General features: G+C 45.7%; 1 protein-coding gene across 5 annotated transcripts in view; it reads left to right on the top strand.

Moving 5' to 3' along the window:
• The window catches only part of NGFR (nerve growth factor receptor), a 92,704-nt gene that overhangs the window by 36,162 nt on the left and 38,510 nt on the right, over positions 1-18,032 (top strand). The gene's annotated exons all lie outside the window — the stretch shown is intronic.

Here is an 18,032-nt window from a genome sequence, read left to right as displayed (position 1 = left end):
ACCCAAAGAGAAGATGGCCAAAGAGCATGGTGGGGATCCTTTTTCCTATGAAGGGCTGTTGGGAAAAGTCAGTTGGAGGCTGCTGCAGTTGATGGTGGGCAAAGCAAGAGCCAAAAGTGGGTGAAGTTTGTAGTGTTGCAGCAGGATTGTATAAAGCCCTTTCCCACCCCGCCCCCTCTCTCTATGCCGCCCTATCTCTGCAGGCTGCATAAAGTTAGGCAGAGGGCTGTAGGCGGCCCATGGGCCAAAGGTTTTACACTCCAGGTATAGATCCAGGGCCAGATTATGACATGTTGAGCTCCTAAGCAGGGCCAGCACCAAAGGACAGCCAGGTCAGGCCCTGGCCAAGGGCCCCTCGTACAGGTGGGAGAGTAGTGCTGTCCTGCGATCCACGGCAGAGTCCCTGCCGCAGATCACAGGGAGGGAGCTTCTAGGCCGCCCGCCTGTTTGCTTGCTCCACCTACCTCTTTCTCTTTGGGCAGATGGGTAGGAAGAAGTGCGCACAGCAATAGGTGACCAGAGAGAGGTAGGTAGAACAGGCAGAAGCCACATGCCTGGCCCTGGTGCTGGCCCTGCCCCTAAGCTATGCCGAGGGGCCCTATAGCGTTATCAAAAGAATGTGTATTACTCTTAACAGAAGGGACAATGAAAATAGAAATAATAAAAGTTTTATATATGCATATATATGAGAGTATAGGCGAGGATGCAACTAAAAACCTAACAATTTAACTAAAACACATATCTTGCAATAAGCCTATTTGCATATGACATACCTTCAAATGAAAATACCTTATGATTTCTTCCTTAGCATATATGAAAACGTTTAATGTACAGCAACACAAGAGCAGTTACCTGGCCTAATAAAATTTTGATATAAACTATAGTTATTTCTGCACAGATTTCTAAACACAATTTGACAAATAATTGTGTCACCATTAAGTATATTTTTGCCATATCGTAACAATAATGTCTGTTTGACTGGGTTTTTTAGCCAATAAAGTAAAACTTAAAATTTAATCATGTTTTTGTATGAGAGGCTCCTCATAATCTGAGGCCTTAAGCCGTAGCTTACTTAGTTTGTGCATAAATCCAGCATTGTTCAGATTGTTGGCCAGGTGCTAAAATATGCCTACCAGTCTCAGGTCTGGTCATCTGTATTTGTGCTTTCAAATGTCTGCTTCTCTGGTAGATAAGTTCTGGTAAACAAAATTTCTGATGGATATTTGGTCACCTGGTTATTGGTGCTGGCCTCTGGTAAATGTGTCATATAATGTTCCTATGTCTGTATTTGGGAGACCATCCTGAGATGTTAGCATAGTCCAATGTGTGTTGTGTTCTTACTAGACCCCCCAAACCTGCATCTGTCAAATTTAGGATAATCAGCGCATGTTCAGTTGAGGGTGTTTTCTTAGCACAGGATAAATCTGTAGTTGACTATCTACTTTGATTTTCTTGTTAATCAAGAAGATGATGTTCCATCACTTGTGAGAAAATCCTTTTGAGTGGTGTTTATGTTCAAAGAATGTCTTCTGGGTAACTGTTAAGAATTATTTCAGTGAATGGGCTGCTTCACCCTCGTCTTATCTGAGATGTGATGTAACTCTGTCTGGCCTTGGACCAAAGAGCCTTGAGTTCAAATCCCGACTCAGCTATGAAGCCCATTGGGTGGCCTTGGACAAGTCATATACTTTCCACCATCATCATCCTTTGAACGACCCCAAAATGCGGTTGTGATCTCCTTGGATAGACTGGAGTGTAGGATACAAATAAATAAGAATAAGTAAATATTGAAAGCCTCTTCTTCTAGATTAAATCTGGTTTATAAAAACAACCCAAAAAAGATGCCATCAACCAGGGGACCAAGGACCACTGAGAGGTTGCATCTCTTGTCTCCCGGGCAAAACATCATGGCAAGAGGAAGACTGGCCTGACCTTGTCCATCAACCAGAGAAGGAGCAGCTGCAGGGAGCTTGCTTCCCCACTCCTTACGAGGAAGATATATCTGCTCTGACTTCCTGAATTTGCTTTTTTTCCTCTTCCCTCCTCATTCCTTTTTTCCTTTTGTGTCTATTAGATTATGAGCCTGCCGATAGGGACTGTTTCTCGGTACAGCACTTAGAAATAAATAAACTAATAAATAAACAAATTGATCAATCAATTAATAACTGACAGGCTTCAGAGGCTCTTCAAGATCAGGAAGTTCCATAGTTGTCCCTGTCCTTTTGAGTTGGTCCTTTACTTCCTTTTGAGGGGTCCTATGGAATTGGGGTTTATAGTCAGCTGAAAGAACAGGCCCATGACTGGCCCCTACAGTGCGGATGTGTCCCTCCTCACTTGCTAGTAGCTCCCTTCCTTCAACAGCTCCACTTGGGGGCAGCACTAAAAATTATATTTCTAACCCCCAAATTGACTGATCTTTGGAGGCTCATGGCCAGGTGTGCAAACTGAGCAACTGATCATGTTAGGAATATAGGAGCTGCCTTGCACTGAGCCAGACCATTGATCTACCTGGCTACACTGACTGGCAATGGCTCTCCAAGGTTTCAGGCCAGGTAGGGTTACCATCATTTTGTCATTTCAAAAAGAGTACATTTGGCTTTGATAAGTGAAAAGTAAGAGTATGCTGTTGCACCATCTCAAAAAGAGTACATGTACTCTTAAAAGAGTACGGTTGGTAACCCTAAGGCCAGGAGTCTTTCCCACTCCTACGCAGAGTTGCCAGGGATTGAACTTGGGACCTTGTGCATGCAAAGTAGATGCTCTGCCAATGACAGCTGCTTTGTTTATTTGGAGTGGCCAATCCGAATGTTCTCGAGGCTGAATAGGAACAGAGCCTGCTATGGGAGGAAGCTGCAGCTGAGCTCCTTCTGCAATCCCAGGGTGTCTGGACAAGCAGACAGTGACTTCTCAGGCCCTCAGAAGCACCAGGTGCCTACAGTCTGTTCTGCTCCTCACAGCACTGGTTAAAAATAAACTAAAAATAACCTTCCCATGCAAAATCAATGGCTGCTACTTAACCTCAGCAGAGAATGGCAGCAGAGATGCTGGGTATCGAATACCAGGCTGATAATCTGACCTTGGAAGAGTTGCTGTATTGGCATTTGGCAGGGCAAAAAGGAAGGAAAGAAAAGGGAAGAAGCTACTGTGCTTTTAAAATTATGATTAAAAGAAGAAAGTCCACAAACTTTCATTGCGGCCCAAGCTGCCATCCAGGCTCTGGGCTTGCTGGGGAGTCTTGCTCGGGGCTGAGTAATTCACCTGCATCTTGCATGCAACCTACTCTGTCTGCAGTCATTTGTTTTAATGTTTCTTTTATGCATATAAGCGTGCTGGCAGAAATGCATGCGAAGCCAAGATGGCAGCAGGGCCGCTGGGGATTCCGGCTGAAAGCTGACTCCGGATAGGGGAAATCAATAAAGAGAAATAAGCACACGGCCATGAGAAATGAAACCAACTTCCAGATGAGTCAGTTCTCTAAACATCCACCCAGGCCAGCAATTGCATCTCATCAGGACTGCTTAAATATACCTCCAGCGTCTTATCCTGTGTCCCATCCCAACTACCAATAGAAACGAGGGAGAAATTTATTATACGCACTTCCTGACCCATCAGGGATGGGCAACCTCAGCCAGGGGCCAAATGCAGCCTCAGTACACCTCTCAGTCTGGCCCTTGGGACCCTTCCATGCCACACCCCTCACCAGCCCAGCTTTTCCTGGCTGGAATGCGTCCTTGAGGTCTGATAATGCTTCTTGCTTGTCTGGGTGGAGGATAGAGAGGGGAGGGTGGTGTGGTGTAGAGCCTACTGTACAAAGGTAAAAACTCACATTTATTGTTCCACCCAGTTTGCCTTTGGCTCTGACTACCACTCGCCCTTGGCCCTTGGAAGGTTATCTAGAAGGGAATGCGGCCCTTGGGCCCGAAAAGGTTCCACGTCCTACAATACACAAACCAAAATGTAGTTATCCTTCTATATTCTTACTTCTCTGAACGTTATTACCACCGGCAGGTGGAGGAGACAACTATGCAGGCACATCTTTAGGTGAAAGAAGAAAACACAACTATATATATATATATATAATTATTATCATTATTTTTACCCCGCCCTTTTTCCAAAACTGGAACTCACGGCGGCTTCCAGATAAAAGAACACATATAATTAAAAACATACAAAAGTCTAGATTAAAACAGAATTAAACTATTTACAGTATTAAAACCATTCATACATACAGTTAAAATAATTCAAACTCAGTTTAAAATAATACAATTAGACAATAGCAATGCAGCACCCTTCAAGCCCTGTCCTTAACTATATGTGTCAAGAGCAGTATTTTATTATGTACTTTAGCTTCTTCCTCCCTTGTTTTATCCTCACAACAGCTCTCTGAGGTAGGCCAGGCTAAGAGACAGTGACTAGAGGCTAAGTCGACAGGGCTGGCCCTCTCATTTGGCAGAGTGTGGTAGTCACCTCACATGGTGAATATTAGTGGGTGGACATCATTGATAAGGTCTTGGAGGAGAGAGCTGTCTGTGACCTGCAGCCTGCTGTCCAACCAATCCAGTTGGCTCCTATACATGGGATTTGGGGTGAGGGAGAGGGCCATTTTGTCCTTTGTCTCAGGCAGACACAGTCTTGGCTTGGCTTTATAGTCAGTGGCAGCTGGTGGCTCCCATGTCAGTGGACCAGTGGAATCCGCTGTGGGTTTTCATCCAAATGAGCTCAGCTCCTTGAAAGTTCAGATTAAAACCTGGAGCAGATTGACCTGCCCCACCAACATAGGAGCCAACAGCTGCCACTACTTATAGTGAGCTTCAAGACTGAGTTGGAATTTAATGTCAGTCTCCTTGCCCTTAGTACAGTGTTATTTCAGGCCAAGGGCCACTTTCCCTTCCGGGGGCCACATTACAGTGGTGGGTGGGATCAGAGGCAAAAATGGGAGGAGCAATGAATGTAAATTTTACCTTTCTGCAATAGGCTAGTTTGTACACATTCTCACAGGAAGAGGCATGATCAGAGTTCAAGGGCCCATCCCAGCCAAAAACACTCAAGGAGGATGGGGAAGAGCCATAGCTCAGTGGCGGAGCATCTGCTTTGCATGCAGAAGGTCCCAGGTTCAATCCCCAGCATTTCCTGGGAGATACTAGTTTGGAGAGACTATCAGCCTGAAACCCTGGAGAGTTGCTGCCAGCCAGTGTAGACAATACTGAGCTAGATGGACCAGTAGTCTGACTCAGTGTAACACAGCTGCCTATGTTGCTCTGCAAAACAGGGCCAATGACAGATGTGGCCTGGGGGAAGGAAGTATGGCTAGGGAGGGTGTGTGGCCTAGGCAGAGTCCCAAGGGCCATACAGAGAGGCCTGGAGGGCTGCATTTAGCCCCTGGGCCTGAAGTTCCCCACCGCTGCCTTGGTTCATTACTAATCACTCATGAAGAAGAGGCAAAGCTTTGTACTCTCCTGTCTCACTGGGCAAGGACTAGATATAATGGGCTTTAAGTTACAGGAGGACGGATTTTGGATGAACATTAGGAGAAATGCCTTCATGATAAGAACAGTTCAAAAATAGAACCCATGATCTGGTGGTGTGTTGGGCTCTCCCTTGCTGGGAGCCCTCAAGCAGGGGCTGGACAGCTACCTCTTGTGTATATGCCCTGGCTCTAGATTTCCTGCATCAAGCAGGGAGTTGAACTAGATGGCCGCCTAGGCCCCCTTCCACTCTGTGATTTTATACATCACAGTGTGGAGTGTCAGCAGCACCAGTAGAGAACACGTGCCAAGAAAACCCAACGAGTAACAAATTGCCACCAAGGTATTTTGGTATAAACAGGGATGTAAAACAGGCATCGTTTTCTGTTCTGCCTCATGTCCAACATATGCAGCGCAGTTTCCTGCAGTTTGGGTTCTGCAGTAACAGTGTTATTAGGCTCCCTGTTTGATGTGGCCAAATGTAGCAACATAATTACTTACTTTGTCATTACCTGATTAGACCTCATTCATTACATTGGGGCCATGTGTGTGCGTGATCAGTAACATATCATTTCGATCCTGAAAAAAAGTAACAGCAGAGAATTGCAGACTGAAAAAAGGGATGACAGCCAATGCCAACTGCATTCCCTTGCCTGATTTCTGTTCCTGCTTGCAGACGGGCACATGAACTGACAATTTCCAATCCCATTTCCCATCTCGATGGAATTCTCTGGTATCCCTAACTACAGATGCCTCTTTGTGCTCAAATCTAGCAGATGAAATGTGCACAGAGACACAGGGCTCTACATGAGGGGTCTCCTGGAATGGATTTGCACGGGAATGACAGGTGGCAATGATGGTGGTGAAGTGACTGCATCCAGTCATGGAGTCACACACATGCCTAACTTCAGAGGTATAGCCAGGCCTGCCTGGCTTGTGTTCTGGGGGGAGACACACTCCCTCCCCTACCCCAACCTCAAATTCCAGGATGTTACTGAATGAAAACATTTCCTCTCTCATCTGGGATCTCTGTTTGGGCAGATGGGTAGGAAGAAGGCTTGCAACTAGCAGATTTACAATTTGTCTACCGCATTGGAACTACCGCACTGTGGGTGTGTATCTCACACCACTAAGCTGCATGTGGGTGGTTGTGGGCATAAACACATGTGCTCCTGTTTTCTGTTACTGTGCACATATCTGACCTTGTGACATCCTTGTGCATCTCTGCTGCTCCCAAGCTCTTTCCACCGCAGGGCTGAAAACCCAAAGAAAGAAAAAGCCAAAGGTAAATAAATGATTCTGAGGTTTTCCCTGTGTGAGGTCAAAATGATAAGGGGGGAGGGGGTTAGAAGGAGCACAGAAAGCAAAGGAAGCTATGTTGGGCCATAAGGGGGAGGAAATCCCAAATCCATGGTCAGGCAAAACCTTTATTGGGACTAATCCCCGCCTCCAAATAATAATCACTAAACAGTGAGCTAGCTTTTGAGTCCTCCAGAACTCTTCATTAGGCTGGATATTAAGCAAAGCAGGGTCAGGGGAGAGAGAGAGACTGAGAGAGAGAGAGAGAGTACAGTTTAGAAATAGGCTCCTGAAGGGTAGAAGACAAGGGCCTAGATGGATTTCAAAGAAGCCTGTTTCTATCATTGGCTGGCATCATTAGTATGGCACACCGGTTGTAAGCTAGTAAGTGGAAGGTGTTGACAGGGCCCCCCACAATGCTACTATGGTGGCCTCACTAAGGACAACTTGCCCATGCCTTCCCTCTCCAATCTGGAGCCAGACCTAGTTACGGAATTTCTAGAAGAGGTGGGGACTTAATTTAACTGAGGTTTGGCTTCAGAACCCATTTTGAATGCCAGATCCTGGCCCTTCAAAGTTCATGAAGAAAGTATGTCTCTGAGCATAGGCAGACTGCATTCCCCTCATCATGAAGTAGCCACACACGCAAGAACATACGGAAAGCCCTGCTGGGTCAGGCCAAAGGCCCATCTAGTCCAGCATCCTGTCTTTGCAGTGGCCAACCAGATGCCTCTGGGAAGCCCACAAGCAGGGCCAGAGTGCAACAGCACATGCCTCACTTGTGATCCCCAGCAACTTTTATTTAGAGGCACACAACTCAGGGATTTAGGGCAAGAGAGTGCTGCTTTCCAGCAGGGTTCTTCAGCTCCACAACTGCCTTGCATTGAATGGGAGAGTGGGAAGTGGAATTCTGGACTCTCTATGTGCTGACGTTTGCTAGCTTTTTGTGCCCCATCCTGAGGGTTGGCAATGCCCTACCGAGGGCAGCAGGAGGGTTTATTATATATCCTTCTCCCCTTGACATCCATCATCACACTGAGTCGGGCCTGATGCACCACCTGAGCAACTTCTGTCTTACTCCACGCCACCCTGAAAAGGTGCCCATGGGGCCCATCCATTATCCTCCCCCAAGCACGCTGCCTTCTTCCCCTCCACTGCACCTGTCTAATGGGCCCCATCAATAATTCAGCCTGATGGAAGGATTTACCCAGGTTAATGGGAGCTGTTTGCTCCAACCGCTGAGCTGACGCTGGATGTAAAACCATGGTTCTTCCAGAGAGCTGAGCAAGGAGGGGTTTAGCAGCTGTTTAGAGTTCTTGTGCCAAGTCAGTGAGAGGGGTAGTAGGCAGGGACAAAATAATGCCAGTGGTATTTTAATAAATTTAGTATCAAACTTATCCTAGAACCAGGCCATAGTCCTTACTCAGAGCAATCATACTAATAGCAGACTCAGTTCTCTGAGTACTAGAACATAAGAAAGACCCTGCTGGATCAGACCCATCTAGACCATCATGCTGTCCTCACAGTGGCCAACCAAATGCCTATGGGAAGCCCACAAGCAAGACGAGAGTGCAACAGCACTGTCCCCACTTGCAATTCCAAGCAACTGGGGGGGAGAGTCTGGTGTAGTGGTTAGAGTGTTAGACTAGGACCTGGGAGATCAGGGTTCAATGCCCACACAGCCCTGAAGCCCACTGGGTGACCTTGGCCCCGTCACTCCCCCTTAGCCTAACCTACCTCACAGGGTTGTTGTGAAGTTAAACGGAAAGGGGGAGAGGTGCGTATGCCACCTTGAGCTCCTTGGAGGAAAGGTGGGACATAAATGTGATAAATAAATAAGTAAAATAAGCTGACAGTGGAGGTAGTAAAACATAGCCACCATGGCTCGTAGTAGCCACTGATTGCCTTATCCTCCATGATACTGAATCTTCTGTAGTCAAAGCAGCACAATCCATGCACAAGAGGAAGGTATCAGCAGTCTGGGGGGAACTGGGATTTTGCAGAAACAATATAAAAACACCCCACAAGAAAATCAGGATGAAAGCTGATTGAATGCAAACAAACCAGGCTGAATGCTCAATAAAGACAGGACATGGTCTAACCACCACCATGTAAGCTTTATGCAAGCAAATCAGGATGGATGCTGAATAAACAGGTTGTCTGGAGGAGCAGAAAACCAAAAGGTGGCGTGCTTCCAATCCCAGTCTCTCTTATGCCAAGCATTCAATGCTCAGACAAAAAACGATCTCGTCTCTCCTGCCTTGGAGTGGGCTCTAGGTGGAAGGGGTCTCTGTCACATTAGAAGAATAACAGGGAGGCAGTGTGGTGTAGTGGTTAAGGTGTTGGACTATGACCTGGGAGACCAGGGTCCAAATCCCCACATAGCCATGAAGCTCACTGGGTGACCTTGGGCCAGTCACTGCCTCTCAGCCTCATGAAAACCGTATTCACAGGGTCGCCATAAGTCAGAATCGACTTGAAGGCAGTATATTTACACATTTAGGGAGGCCTTTCCTTTGAGGTCCTAATTATTCCCAGAGGAGAGCAAGATATCCAACAAAGCGGCCTCTCCACTCAACCAGATCTCAGGGACCTCTTTTAACGCCAACTCCCCTCAGGCCCAGCCAACCTAGCCAGTGGACAGGGATAGTGGGAGCTGTCATCGAACAACCTCTGAAGAGCCACAAGTTCGCCACCCCTGATTTGCTGTATGCTTCCTAAAATGAATTCCACATAAATCTGCCTGGTCTTCTGACACGAGTCAGCACCGCAGGTTTCCCTGCTTCAGGTGGTGGGGACCCTAGGGTCAGCGGAAGACCTTTTGCTGGCTGAGGCAAACACTGGGGGACAGAACAGTGTTTCCTGGCATCGGAGGACAGCAAGCTAGCAAGACAGGTATATGCAGCTCAGTCCGTCAACATCCCCTGTCTCCCTGGCAGCAGCATCTCACTGACTAATGCAGGTGTAGGGAACTGTGGGTCTGAGGGCCAGACGCAGCCCCTGGGTCGGGGTAGCCAATGGGGTTGGACTACAACTCCCATTAACCCCAACCAGCAAGACTGATGATCAGGGATCGTGGAAGCTGTAGTCCAGCAACATCTGGAAGGCCCCACATTGGCTCCCCCTGCCCAGGGGCCTTCCAATCCAGCCTGTGGTGTCCCTTCCTCACCTCACCTCTCCCCTGCAGCAATTAGGTTTGGGGGGGGAAGTCTATTGGAGCCAACAGAAAGCTTATTTCAAGCCTAATTCAAAATGGAGGGGCATTTTTAAGGAGAGTTGCAGCTGAGGAGGGAAGAGTAAACCCTCCCATCACTGAGTGCTTCATCATCCAAGTACTGTTCAAGGCCAGACCTCCATAGCTTTAGCAGTTGCTTGGCATGGTCCAAAGGCACATGGTGCTGCAGCCTTGTTTAAGCTGAGCAGGGCTCAGTGGAGGCTGGACCATTAAGGCACTGTTCTTCAACCCTGGGTCCCCAGATGTTGTTGGACTACAACTGTCATCATCCTTGGCCATTGGCTAAGCTGGCTGGGGTTGATGGGAGTTGTAGTCCAACAACATCTGAGAACCAAAGACTGAGGAACAGTGCAGTAAGGTGAATGGGGCACTGCCCCACCAACTTCAGCCTGTCGTCAGCCAGCTCCACCATTCTGCCTTCTTCCTTCCATCCTGACCAGGAGGTGGCCCTGGCAGTCGGCCTCCTCCTCCTTAGCCTCAGTGTTGTCACTGTAGATCTCAGCAAGGAGGAGGACGGGGCCAAAGCTAGAATGGGTTGGCTCTGCTTGTCATTGAGTCTGGTTCCACCTACTGATGTTCTCTCTGCCTTCCGCCCTACCAGTCTCGGTAGGCACCAGCCACCATTGTCTGGGATGAAAGATTGCCTAGGAACTGTACCTGTGCCATGTAAGAAAGAAAGTGGGATATAATAAATCAAAATGCCTTCAGACTGTTCTTAGGGTGCACTGATATACATACAGTAAACACGGCTCACGTAGAAGGGGATGTCTCATTTACAAGAACAATAAAAGATGACGGAAGACCTTGTGGTAGGGGAGACCGATGATCTAACCCAGGGTGGGTGGCAGTTACATAGACTGTAATTTCTTTGATAGGTGGTCCCCCCCACTCATAATCAGGGTTCTGATTGATTACCCTGTTGGAGACATGGGGGCAGGAAGGAATCTCCCCCACGCCCATGCCCCCCGATCTCCAAGGGCTAAAGATTTTGGCCTGCTTCCTTTCGGATTTGTTACTGAATGTAGCGTGGCTCATTTGCTTGAGCCATCTGGAGCCATTTGCTCTTTTGGCACCCTTCTTCAGCACATCTCTGTGTCCTACCTTGACCTGAGTCTTGGACTAGGTTGCCTTTAGCTGCCTAATCTAACCAACCTTGGAGGAACATACAAAGCTCCCCCCCCTTTTTTTTAAAGGAAACTTTTGTCTTGCTCAACTCAAAAGAGAGTTCCCAGAGCCACATATAGTGTGTCAGACCATAGGCACAGCTAGCCCAGCGTTGCCTACTCTTGTGAGCAGTGGATTGCCAAGAATCTCAGATGGGGGTCTTTCCCAGTATCTGCTACCTGATCATTTAACTGGAGATAGCAGGAATTAAACCTCCAGAGCCTTCTGCATACAAAGCAGATGCTCTGCCAGTGAGCTGCAGCCCTTCCCCTCCTTTAACTGGAAATAGCAAGGATTGAACCTGAGATCCTCTGCTCTACCACTGAGCTAGGGGCCCTTCCCTAAGAAGACTGAAGTCTTTCATAACATTTCTTTTTCAGTGCTCACGTCTCATCTCATTTCAAACACCCCTCCTATTTAACCCAAATGTTTCTTCCTTCAATTTGGACTTATTAGTTCTTTCCCCCCAACTAGAGTTGCAAGGGAGATTTCGGGGGGGGGTGACCAAGAGGGCAGTGACAAAGGCCACTGTTTCATTGATAGTGACAGCAAAGGGCAAGTTTAAATGAGAGCGTGGCGTGTTTTGATGGAGGCATTCAATCTGAAGAGTGACTTTTTGCATCCTGCCATTCAGCAGGAAAATGGCTATTTCCCAAGAATGTCCTCAAGAGATCACACAGCTAATTAAAGATTAATATGGTGCGCTGGGTGGGAGGGGTGGTGGAGCTGGACTGCTGTGAAAGCACAGAGGAAGAACTCAGTGGTGGATTAGGGTAGTAATATACCTCACAAGGACTCAACTTGAAACTGGAGAAAAATCAGAATTCAGTTTGCATTTATAAACGGGTCCACCTAATTTGCACTTTGTAAAACCAACATGCGAATCAAAACACACCCACCCTTCAAAATTCACACTTCTCCAAATGTTACAGTGCAGTTCTCCAGCCAGGTAGTATGTACAAAAATGCACATGCCAGGGTAAAATGTGCATAAAAATGCATATATTGGTGAAAACAGCATACAAGAACACATTACAAAAGGGAAGCCTGCTGTGCAAAAATGTTCATATTAGGCAAAATTATGTATGACTGTGTACATATTAGTATAAATGTGCATTAACGGCTGCTGATTTTCATGAGGACTTTTTTACAGCTTGGTAAGCGGTCATCTCCATTTACTTAAAAACTAACATGCAGGTATGCAAACTTTTATGTTGCACAAGCCCCTTTAATACCAGTCCAGCTGAAGAGTTTTGTGTGACCCCCAAAGTTGCACATTTCCCACAAAGAGAAAATGATCCATTAAAAATCATCTTAAAGTGCAACCCTGTACAGGTTTTCTCAGAAGTAAATCACAATGAATTCAATTAGACTTACTCCCAGTAAATGTGTATAGAATTTCAGCCTTTGTGCTTTACCTTAGAGAAACCAACTGAAACTAAGGACACCTTCAGATGATCTGTTTATCAGCATTCATCCTGATTTGCTTGCTCAAAGCTTATGCAGCGGTGGGACTATGGCCACATCTGCACCATACATTTAAAGCACTATGATACCACTTTAAACACTCATGGCTTCCCCCAAAGAATCTTGGGAACTGTAGTTTGTTAAGGGTGCTGAGAGTTGTTAGGAGACCCCTATCCCTCTCAGAGAGCTATAATTTTCAGAGTGGTTTAATAATCAGTCCCATTTCCCAGGGAACTCTGGGAATTGTAGCTCTTTGAGGGGAATAACATACCTCAGCACCCTCAACTGCAGTTACCAGGATTCTTTAGAATAACTGTTAAAGTGATATAATAGTAATTTCAATGTATGGTGTGTGGATGCAGCCTTTGTCCATGCTTTACTGAGTATTCATCCTGTTTTGCTTGTGGGGTGAGTACATGTCTTCCTATTAATCATTCATTCATCCCACTTTTGAATGCATTTCCCTGTCACTTTACAAAACCACAAAAAGTCTGTTGTTTTTTAAGTGGATTTGTTGTGCTAAGGGGATGTAGCACTTTGTTATTATGTGCAAACCTAAATTTCCAGTATGTGCTTGAACCCATCCTGCAAAATACTGACAGTCTGGAGGCAGCCTAATATTCTAACATGGTTACATGAGGGGTCAGCACTCATCTTCCTGCACCACTTTTAAACAAATACTTATTCTTCAGACACCATTCGGGAACAATGGTGAGGGCGATCTCGATGAGAAAAATAGGCAAGGAAGTTTGGGAAGTGGGACAGGGCAGAGAAAGATTGATTTACATATAGGATTTAATTCCCTACAGAGTGTAGCTGAAACCAAAGAAGCAGGAATGGAGAGTAGGGTCAATGGAAAGTCAGCAATTTTGGCATCATTGTCAAATGTTTATATTGGACACCACAATCCTAATCCTTTCCCACAACTAAGTGATGGAAAAAGATGTTTAATCAAACATGGCTTCCCATTCTCCACTGTGAAACAGAAATGGCAGCAATGTATGGTTGCCAAATCAACATTTATTTACTTACAGTATTTATAGGTTGCTCTGTAGCAAAGTTTTCAGGGTGACTCACAACAAGAAATTAAATAATATAAAACTTAGTAATAATTGAGACAGCAATAAAAGTATAAATGCTACTACTAGGGTTCTGCCTCGTGTGCTTTGAGTTGAGTGCCAACCCCTTCCCCTCCCCTTGCTCCATGTCCCCAGGACACCTCCCCTTGCCCTTGCCCATGTCACCAAGGCACCTCCCCCTCCCTCCTCCCTCTGTCCGGTCTCACCTTCCTTCCTTCCTCGCCCCCACCACACAGACTGGAGGAAAGGAAGACCTCATGGTAATGATGCTGAAGCCTTCCATGAAATGGCTGTGTAGATCACACAGGGTGCTGCATGTCCCTCACCTTCTTTGACCTTTCTTCCCCCCCCCCCCACTGGTGTTGAGCCCAGTCTGTTTGCTATGCATTTGGACACCTCTTAAGATATTGTATTTTGCATTATCATTCCTGAGATCAAGGAACAGGTTGTTGTCTCTGCTTAGGTACAATGGAACATCATTTTGAATCAAGATGACGGACTGAACCTTTCGAAAGTGCAGTGATTGTTTAGTTTCTTAGACTTTTTGATCAGCGCCAGGTACAAGGCTGCTAGTATTACATCTATATCTCTGGAGATCTCTAGATCTACACATACATACATACATACACAAAAACACAGACAGTAAAAACTGCTTAAAGTTAAAATGGATTTCAAAGTCTGGGAAAAGAAAAGGTCTTTGCCTAGTGCCAAAATGTCACCAAAGTAGGTGTCAGTGAAGTGACCTTCTCTGACAAGGGCATTCCACAGCTGGGGCACCACCACAGGAAAGACCCTCTTCCTTATAGCCTTCCTCCCTCTCTTGACCATACGTCACTCAGGCACTAGAGGCATTTGGAGAAAGGCCTCTATAGAAAATCTCAAGGTCTGTGTAGGTACATGTGGAGAAAGGTGATCCTTCAGTTATGGAGCAGGATTCTACTGAGTTGCAATGTTGGCACTATGATGAAATCAAGACAAATTATGTCCACAGCATTCCCACAATCCACTCCACTAGTAACACTATATATAAAAAAGATAAGATTAACCGGGCAGCATCCTGTCCCCACAGTGGCCAGCCAGGTGCCTATGGGAAGCCCGCAAGCAGGACCTGAGTGCAGCAGCACTCTCTCCTGACTCTGATTCTCATCTGACTCTGAAGACTTGTACTCAGGCTACCTACATGTTTCTGATTGACTCCTCCTTATTGAACTCCAGTCCTGAGCCCTGGCTGCTTGCTCTACTTTTGCAGAGTGCCTTGTCTCATCCTGAGCGTTAGTATTCCTGACATGGTCCTGACAGGTCTGGCCAGCTCATCTTCACAGGGGCCCTTTGGGGGCATGAACTTGGCAATTCTATTATCCAGGTACTACTCTTTCCAGTCTCAGCTCCCTCCCTCCCTCCCTCCCTCCCTCCCTCCCTCTCCAGTACACATGAAACTGGATATGGTCTGCGCCCTGCTTTCCATATAGACAGGCTCACTGGAGCCAAAGCGAAATTGAAATAAACTATTTTAACTTGAAGTCGGTGTGTTTGCATAGGCTCCTTCTGCTGATTTAACTCCCCCATTAAATCATAATATATTGCCTCTTTAGGCAATGCAGTGCACTTTGTAATACTCACTGGTGTGTGATTCATCCTATGAGATCTTTGTGAAGGAGTCAGGTTAATTTTATTGTTATGAGGTGATTATAACTACGCAGCCATGAACAGGGAGTGAATTTTGCCTTCAGGCATAGTTATGCAAACTCTAAACAGTCTTTCCCCCCTCTTTCAGGAGTCACATTGGGATGCCTTAATTTGAGGAGGAAATGACGGTGGGGGACCATGATTAGAAGAGCTGGGGGTTATTGCTACACTTGCTTTACCAAAAGGCCTTGCAGCCAGAGTAGGCAAGTTATTTGAATCTATGGTTGCAACTGAGCCTGTTTTATCCATCTGGGTGCACACACACACTCTATCCCTACATTCTAGGCCAGTGATGGGGAACCGGTGGCTCTCCAGATGTTGCTGAACTACAACTCCCATCAGCCCCAGCAAGCAGGGCCAATCGGAATAACAACGGGGGGGGGCACAGATGACAATAGAGATGACAGTGTGAGAGGGGTTGGGGGGGGAAGGAATTGAACCTTTTGCTCCTTGTCATGATTCTGATCTAGATCCACATCCTCCGCCTACCCATCTACTGTGTCTATTTAGCAAATACAATGGAAGCAGGCATTTGCTGATTGTGTATTTAGCAACAGCACTATCAGAAGACTCCCGGCAATTTATGCTGAGCTTGCAGAGAAGATTTCAGAAACAATCTGTGCAATTGCAACTTTTCATAATCCAACTAAAGGTGCCAGCAACTCCTAACAACTTCAATGACTGTCCTATCTACTTCTGATATTATTCATGGCATAGGTGACTGTTCACTGTTTCTCAGGTTCCATTTGTAGGAATAGGTGACAATGCATACATCCAATCCAGTCCAGCAACATCTGCAGGGATATAAATTGTAATTGTTGTTTTTTAATAATGTTGTAATTGCTGTTTTTCTTTAATAATGTTATTTGTTATTTAATTTTTGTAAATTGTATTGCCTTCGTTGATGTATTTTTATACGTGCCTATTTTTTTGTAAGCCGCCTTGAGGGCCTTTTGGCCAAAAGGCAGGGTAGAAATAAATTTAACAACAGCAATAACAACAACAACAATGTGTAATTTAGACCTTTCATAGGTTATAAAAGTATGCATGATGTGGAGAAGCAGATTTCCCCCCTCCCTGTCTTACATTATACCATATCTCAAGATCAATACAAGAAAATTGATTGGCAGTACATTCAGGATTCTTTAAAGGACCCTCATACAATAGCAGACCAATCCAAATTGTAGGAAGCCAGGATAATTTATGTCAGCCTAAATTAAGCTGGAGTAAATTACCCCTGTTCCAAACCCTGTTCAGGAGCTGGGCTACTGCCAGCTGAGTCGGCCTCAGAGCCTGGGAAAGAGAAAACAAGCCCTTAAAAGTCTCCCCATGCCTTGTCCCACTTCTGCCACACCCCTGGAATGCTGCTTTCTGGGAATTTACCCAGACTTGGCAGAGCTGGCTTCGGCTGAGCTCCAGTTGAGCTGGAAAGGGAAACTTCAGCTGGCTGAGGCCCAGGTAAGCCCAGGCTTATCCAGAGATCCACTTATTAAAAAACACCCCCTCATCCTGGTGATTCTTGGGTTTGGATTGCACCATAAATAATTAACATATGGCATTCACTGCTTCAGGATCTGATAGTGGTTACTCGCATTGACAGCTTTAAGTGGGTTTTAGACACATTTGTAGAGTGTAGGCCTATCAGTGGCTATTAGCCATGAGATTTAAATAGAACCTCCATGTTCAGAGACAGTATACCTCTGAAATTCCCAGTCTTTTATAGCCTCCTTACCTCCCTGGTGGTGAGAACTGAGTTTCCTTCAAAGTCACTTCCAGGATGACAACTGAGGACTGGGGGGCGGGGGGATGTCAGGTATATACTGTGTTCTGGCAACATTTGAATGCTGGATGCTTGGAGTTCTTTTTTAAAAAGCAATTTAAAAACAAATGCTAAAATGCCTTGGAGAAGAGGAAAGTCTTGACCTGGTGCTGAAAAGATAACAGTGTTGGCGCCAGGTGCACCTTGTCAGGGAGATCATTCCATAATTTGGGGGCCACCACTGAGAAGGCCCTCTCCCTTGTTGCCAGACTCCCAGCTTCCCTCGGAGTAGGCACCCGGAGGCAGGGCCTCTGAGAGGAATTTTATCAGGGGGTACAAAGTTTCTTTTGGGCCCCTTACCTTCTCCATTAGTCGTTCTGTTTTTATCCACTACGGTTTTATGCCATGAGCTGTAGCCTGTAAGGTCAAAAAGGGTATGGAAGACGAGAGAGGGGTGGAGTGAAGCGCTCTGTTAATTTTCTGCATTTAAGGCCTTATGCTCTTATACTCCCTCCACGATAAATATAAATAAATATAAATAAAATAAAAGAGGATCAGAGATAAGAAAGCACATTTAATTTGAACATCTTTGTTTATGCTACAATACAGATAAGGAGAATTTACATTGAAACAAGGTAGATAAACTTACTATTTACTTTAAAAAGAGAGAGATTTCCTGGCCTTTTTTTGTAAAAAATTTCAAATCACAGCATGAAAATTAATTGTTCTGGCGATGTTTGATTCAATACTTAGCCTGGCCAAATCCACAAGACGTTCCTGAGACATTGTAGACTTTAAATAATTTTAATTAGCTTAAGTTTGCTAAATGACCTCTCTCCAGAAGCTACTGTTGCTGGAATTGTTAATAGTATTCTTAAG

The sequence above is a fragment of the Rhineura floridana genome, chromosome 11 (genome assembly GCF_030035675.1).
Source record: "Rhineura floridana isolate rRhiFlo1 chromosome 11, rRhiFlo1.hap2, whole genome shotgun sequence".
In the NCBI taxonomy this organism is placed as follows: domain Eukaryota; kingdom Metazoa; phylum Chordata; class Lepidosauria; order Squamata; family Rhineuridae; genus Rhineura; species Rhineura floridana.
The sequence above is the reverse complement of the archived record's forward strand: the minus strand, read 5'-3'. Positions and strand labels throughout refer to the sequence as shown.